This window comes from Clavelina lepadiformis, chromosome 1 (genome assembly GCF_947623445.1).
Source record: "Clavelina lepadiformis chromosome 1, kaClaLepa1.1, whole genome shotgun sequence".
Lineage (NCBI taxonomy): Eukaryota > Metazoa > Chordata > Ascidiacea > Aplousobranchia > Clavelinidae > Clavelina > Clavelina lepadiformis.
In genome coordinates this window covers 3,154,292-3,161,711 of record NC_135240.1, presented here as the reverse complement: position 1 = coordinate 3,161,711, position 7,420 = coordinate 3,154,292, and the positions used below count along the sequence as shown (strand labels likewise).

The window sequence follows — 7,420 nt, the reverse complement described above, 5'->3', positions numbered from 1 at the left end:
TAAGAATGGAATATAAATGTTTATTGGTTGCAAATATACCCAGAATCGCCCCTCTTTCGCCAAAGTTTGAATCCACATGTGGTTTAAAAACTTCTTTCAAAGAATGAGGATTGGAATACTGTTTCATCCCAATATGGTACTTTATGGTTTCACAAAAGAAGATTTACCGGCAGAAATAGTGACTGGGTAATGGGTATGTTAAAGCCATAATTTGCTTCTTTTTACTTTGACATGTTGTTTATGAAGTTTGTTTTTAGGTAATTGCACGTTTCATGAAACCAGTTATAACTATCATAAATACCGGAGCACACTGGGTGTTTTTGGTGAGATTCAAATTCAATGTTTTAAGATTATTCGTAACACTAGCTATCTGCCTGAGGACTATCACCATGCAGCTACCATTACATTATTTGCAGGCAATTGATGTTGCTAACGCTGAGGTTTTCATATATGATCCACTTGGGAGGGAAAATACCATCGCTCCAACCATTACAACTAATTTAACGTAAGCTGAAGCTCTGATTAAAACATTGGCTTGTAATCTGTCATGGAACGGTGCATGAAATTTGCCAGTGATTGACAAAGAAGTTTTATTACTATTAAGAATTATGCAGGTGGTATACCGTGGACATATAGGATTTTAATGTAGCCGACAGTGAGTCAATAAGGACATTTGTGCTTTCACAAATAAATTTCAATGTTTGTAATATTATCACGCCTATCACTCGGGCTCACATGAGCTTACATTTCGGGTTCTGTACTGTACAAGTATTTATACTGTACTGATATATTTCAATTGTAAATAGATCCTTCCAGAAGTTTACAACATGAAATTTAATAAACTCAATGCATCTTACGAAGATGCAAAAATGGTAATACACAGCCACAATATACAACAAGATACCCACAGTTGTGGGCCCCTTTCTATCATGGTAAGTGTTCAATCATACAAGATAAACCCCCTAACTCATATCTTGTATATTGTGACAAAATATTATAAACTTGAAATTGCCTATCCACTAAAAGCTACTTCTACGTTATGTTTATGTAGGCTGCCCAGCAATACATGAAAAATGAATTTCAAGAATTTAGAGAGGCTTCCACAGATTGTAATGCAATACGCATTGCATTTGGAAATATGCTACTGAGACATTGTGGGAAGTCCATGCTTTATTTATTTGGGGTCCCATTAATTCAATGAAAAATAATATTATTTCACTTCATGTTTTGTTTTAAGATGAAGAGAACCTTGACGAATTTTGTGTTCATTGTTCGAAAACAACATCACGGAGCACTGCATGGGTAAATAGTTTTCGCCTGAAGTTGTTCAATGTAATGTCATAACAGGCTTCTATTACAGCAATATCAAACTGTTTTGCTTATTTATCTTTCAGTATGCATGTGATCAATGCTGCCGCTGGATCCACGAATTCTGCTCCGCTGAACCGGCAGAAAACGAACAGTTCTTATGCAAACATTGCACAATTTAATTCATGTACTGTAATAAAATTCTTTCCAGTTCTTAACCTGTTTGTGGTACAAATATAAGTCAGGCAAGCGTCCACTGTAAATGATTTATTGAATTGAAGGTGTTGAAGAAAGTACTTTTAAACAATTTCCTAACTACAAAAACGTTCATCTGTAAATGTGTTTTCTTGAACTCGTGCAGTCGGGAGACTTCCCAATTGAACGTGGGTCACGTGAATGATTTCACAATCCTTGGAGCACCGTGAAATGGTCTGCATCAAAAATCCTAACATGCAGTAATAATGTATGGTTAAACCACGTCATTTTTATGTCCTTCAATAGCTTACTAAGCAAATCACTATATACCTGTAAAGTACAACTAAGACAATAAGGTAATTACTAATTAACATGTGAGGAAAAAAAAGTAATTGGTAGCAGGCATTTTATCAGAAACACCACAAATAAGTAGTTCAACTATAATTTTATCATGTACTTGCATAACGTATTGTGGTTTTGCATAACTCAACATTCCTGTGGCACTCAATTTAACTTAGTGTGTAATTTGTGGGGCTTAATTTCCGTAATATAGGAAATGTATGATAATTTGGTACTATGACACCTTATCGAAAGACACTTTATCGAAAGACACTTTATCGAACGACACCTGATCGAAACGACAGATGATCGAAAGACACTTTATCGAACGACAGTTAATCGAGCCGACAGTTGATCGAACGACACTTTATCGAACCGACAGTTGATCAAAACGACAGTTGATCGAACCTCAACCTCTATTTCCTATCCGGTGTTGGAATGTCTTCCACCGGGTTCAAGATGACCTTCCACGAACGAATAATAGCATTGAAGGATGGCACAATGCGTTCAGCAAGCGTGTCTCAATATCCCATCCGACGCTTCGCAGACTCGTCAAAAAAATTAAGCGGGAACAAGGTTCCAACGAAATGTTAATTGAGCAATTGAGTGCTGGAATCGATGACCCACCTCGGAAGAAGCGCTACGACGCTGTCAACAAACGGCTGAAGAGCATAGTCGAAAATTATGACTCAACGAATATGGACATAAAAAGTTATCTTCGAGCAATTGCACACAACTTGTAATTAAATGAATGCGATTGAAATGTGCACTTCGTCAGTTGTCGTGCTTTTAACAGTGCATGTCGTCAGTTCTTTTAATAAATTGTCGTTCTTTTAACAGTGCATGTCGTCAGTTCTTTTAATAAATTGTCGTTCTTTTAACAGTGCATATCGTCAGTTGTTTCGATAAATTGTGGATCTTTTAACCCCATCCTAACCAGGCTCGCGAGTTTACTAAAAAAACTAGGTGTGGCCAACCCCACACACATTTGCAATCGTTAATTACTAGAAACCTATGCGTCGTAGACTGATGAGATTATTACAGGTTAGTAGAAACATCATCTGGCTTCCTATATATCATAATTATAAAACTAAAGAAAGTGAATTTAGTGTAAATTAGGTATTTCTAAAAGTGACACATTTCTATAAATTCTTCTTGTTACGCCGCGCCCCCGCTGTGAAAAGAATAGTTAGTCAAGTTATTGGTGCGTAAATGAGTAATACGCTTCAATGCGGAGAGAGAGCAAAATTATATAAATATCACAATATCTCAAAAATTACAAAATCCAACTTTATCAAACAAACATGGACAGATAGCTGAACATTTTTTATGAAAAGTCACCAAATTTTAATTTTTGTTATGACTTGTTATGAATTTTTGTTTGCCACGTTTTGCTATGACTGTGTGCGGGAGAAGCAACAGTCGATTCGATCAACTGTCGCTTTGATCAGCTGTCGGTTCGATAAAGTGTCGTTTGATCAACTGTCGGTTCGATAAAGTGTCGTTCGATCAACTGTCGTTTCGATCAGGTGTCGTTTCGATCAGCTGTCATTCGATTAAGTGTCTTTCGATAAACTGTCGTTCGATTAAGTGTCGTTCGATCAGGTGTCGGATAATTTACTGCACAACGCAAACTTAGTGTTTAACAGGATTTAATTAAAAAAACATGATATATTTCATTTCAAACCAGCCTTTTAAGCATGACCTCTTTATTGTCGATCAAACCTTTAGTAAAAAAAGCTGTGGTCTTTCCAGTCGTAGGCTACATAGCCTAACCCATGACTTCTGTAATGTCGACCCAGGCTTCATTTTATATGAGCCATGACCCTTCCAATCTCGAACCAGGCTTCAATTTACAGAGCCCATGAACTCTGTAATCTCGACCCAGGCTTCATTATATACGAGCCATGCCATGACCCTTCCAATCTCGAACCAGGCTTCAATCTACAGAGCCCATGACTTCTGTAATCTCGACCCAGGCTTCATTATATACGAGCCATGACCCTTCCAATCTCGAACCAGGCTTCGATTCATACGAGCCATGACCCTTCCAATCTAGACCCAGACTTCAATTTATACGAGCCATGACCCTTCCAAACTCGACCCAGGCTTCAATTTATACGAGCCATGACCTCTGTAATCTCGACCCAGGCTTCTGAATTTCAGCACCAGAACTAAAGTAGTTCAACATTTACTGACGTTTGTGTTTCCACTAATTGAATATATCAGTAATGTTGAATTTATAACAAGAGCAATAGCAGATAACATTCTTTGGTGCTTGTACTCAACAACTAAGTCAGAATATAAACCACCAGGGTTATCGTAATTCATTCCACTCGTCAGCCTTCCATTGATACCTGAACATCTTTTATGCACCCAATACTTGCACTTTCTGCATTGAATGGAATTTCTCCCTACTCTCTTCCCACAAGTTGCGCATGGATCAACAGTACTGACAACTCCCTTCGACGATTTTCTACCAATTCTCATCGCTTTGGTTTTATCGATGTTCACCTTCAAACCTTTGCTTTCCAGTGCGCTTTTCCATCTAACAAATTTCTCCTCCACCTCTTTCCAGCTATCTCCTACGAGAACTAAATCGTCAGCATACAAGAACTCTTCCATTGTTGTTTCCAAATCATGTGTCAGAGCATCCATAACAATTAGGAAAAGCAATGGGCTTATCACTGAACCCTGGTGGACCCCCACTTCTACCTTAAACCATTCTGACATTTCGCCTTCGAGTTTCACAGATGTCTCAGCTTCCTTATACATCGCCATCACCGCTCTAACTTCTGGTTCCATCACACCTTTCTTCCTCAATGCCCACCAAATCACTTCTCTGGGAACACGGTCAAAGGCCTTCTCCAGATCAACAAACACGAAATACAGCTCCTTCTCAACCTTTTCGTATTTCTCTATCAATTGTCTCACAGCAAACACGGCATCAACTGTACCTTTTCCTGGCATAAAACCCATTTGGATATCACTAATTTCAACTCTCTCACGAATTCGCTCCTCGAAAACTCTTTCCAAAACTTTCATTGCATGTTCAAGCATTTTCAAGCTTCTATATCTGGTACATTCCTTCACATCTCCCTTCCCTTTGTACAAAGGAACCAACACACTCTTTCTCCAACTTGCAGGCATTCCCTCCCCATTCATCATACCTTTACCATACCAGGGACTGGGTAAAACCTGGACACCACGCAATCCGCGGATCGTCCATGGACCGTTGAAAATGGACGATTTTTGCGTAAGCGTCCATGGACGTTTTTACGCAAAACCGACATTTTCCCTTAGTCGTCCATGGACGGTTGAAAATGGATGATTTTTGCGTAAGCGTCCATGGACGTTTTTACGCAAAACCGACGTTTTCCCTTAGTCGTCCATGGACGGTTGTTGAAAAACTTAAGGGGTCCCTACCCTTTTCAAAGAGATAGGCTTTTCAATGCAAAGTACATTAAATCAAGACGCTCTTGTCGCAAATTCACATCATAAACCTACACTGAATTTTTGCTTGCAACGATATCTAGGTTATGACTATTTGCAGTCTTAATTTGGACAAAATCCATGTACTCAGTTTTCTATAACAGCTACCTAAACTTTACAGCAAGTTTTAAACTTAAAAATTCAGCACAAATTCTCCAAAAAAGCAAAAACTCAAACCCACAAAAAATATACAACTTAGCCTAGACCTGCGACCAGCTGCCGCCAAAATAACAACAAAACTTGTTCACAGCGACGTCACATGCGCATTGGACCGGAAAACTTCATACTTTTTTTAATATGACGCATTGAGTACGAACACGTAATAATCACTGTGCTGCCGGCTCAAAATTGTCTTTATATTGGGAAGTGAGCCCTTAAATAGCGGATAGGGGAAGGCGTCCATGGAAGATTTTGAGAAAAGCTTAAATAGCGGATAGGGGAAAGCGTCCATGGACGATTTTAGGAAAAGCTTAAATAGCGGATAGGGGAAAGCGTCCATGGACGATTTTAGGAAAAGCTTGAATAGTGGATAGGGGAAAGCGTCCATGGACGATTTTAGGAAAAGCTTGAATAGCGGATAGGGGAAAGCGTCCATGGACGATTTTAGGAAAAGCTTGAATAGCGGATATGGGAAAGCGTCTGTGATAAATATATCACTTAATATAATATAAAATTATGTACGACATAGAATTCTCGTCTATCGAATCAGCGAAGCATAACACTGCGTGACGTAATAGATGCTTCCCTCTTACTGTGCGTGCATTTTGATTTATTCAGCCCTTTTCAGTCGTACGTTCAACGCCGCAACATGTCTTTGTGCTGTTGCTGTCATAATGTTCTATCTTGATGTATTCGTTCAAAGAAGCTTCAAATATAATCCGATTATACAGTAGTCATTCCTGTGTCATTATTGCTGAAGTCTATCAAAGTTCACTGTTAACTGTTAAGTAATACACAAGGAAACAGACTTTGTAGTGTAAGTGGGTAAACCTTACAGGTTAAGGGACCATATACCACTTTTCATTACACGTCCATGGACGATTTTAGGAAAAGCTTGAATAGCGGATAGGGGAAAGCGTCCATGGTCGATTTTAGGAAAAGCTTAAATAGCGGATAGGGGAGAGCGTCCATGGACGCCTTTAGGATAAGCTGAAATAGCGGATATTATGAAACTGTCCATGGACAGTTATTGGTTTCGAGATCATCCATGCCCCATGGACACTTAAGAATGGCCGATTTTTGCGTAAGCGTACATGGACGATTACAGGATAAGCTGAAATAATGGATTTGAGGAAAGTGTCCATGGACTGTTATGGGATAGGCTAAATAGTGGATATGATGTAAGCGTCCAAGCATGAACAGTTTTGGGGTCATATGCTGAAATGATGAGACATGCAAAGAGTAGACCTCGCGGTGGGTTTGGGATAGACATAAAAGATAGCCTATATTTTGGAAGCTTGAGTGGTACAGTCGGCTGGATAGGCGTAAATTATGGACAGCACCGGGTAAAAGCTTGACACGACACAATCCATAGATCGTCCATGGACGGTTAACAGTTTTCAGTAGAGTATTGGCCTAATCGTTTTTTGGCATGACCAATTTTTATTTATGTGTCTTTATTGTAAATTGTTGTTATTATTCTGATTTAGATATAACATTACTGATCGGAATATATATTAGCCTACACAAAAATGTCAGTAATTTATAAAACGGCTAACCAGCTTACTGTTGGAAAAGCAACAAACATTCTCCTTAGTCCTAATGCATTGTATAGTAAAGTACATAAGTAAATCCTGACAAAAGACGTTTGTCAAGTAAACCACCAGCCAATCCTGAGTTTGGTCAGATTTACTTATTTGAGAATAAAAATGAAGAATGGATGTCAGCAAGAAAGTTCTGGAAAGCCAATGGTGTAAAGTGCTCACCAAAGTCGTCACCGGTCGTCAAAAAACGTTTCTTTTATCATGTCGATGAAAAGAATAATTATTTCAAACATATGAACTAATAAAAGATCATAATATTACTATAGCATATTATGTGACTGGAAATGCTACTAAAATCCAATTGAAGCAAAAAGAAGACAAGA

The 7,420-nt window shown here is 38.6% G+C and overlaps 1 long non-coding RNA gene across 1 annotated transcript; it reads left to right on the top strand.

Moving 5' to 3' along the window:
• The first annotated feature begins 201 nt into the window (after window positions 1-201).
• On the top strand, window positions 202-906 carry LOC143466206 (uncharacterized). Its single transcript, XR_013118726.1, has 3 exons — window positions 202-323; window positions 417-505; window positions 807-906. It is a non-coding gene; the product is annotated as an uncharacterized LOC143466206 (long non-coding RNA).
• Window positions 907-7,420: the final 6,514 nt, after the last annotated feature.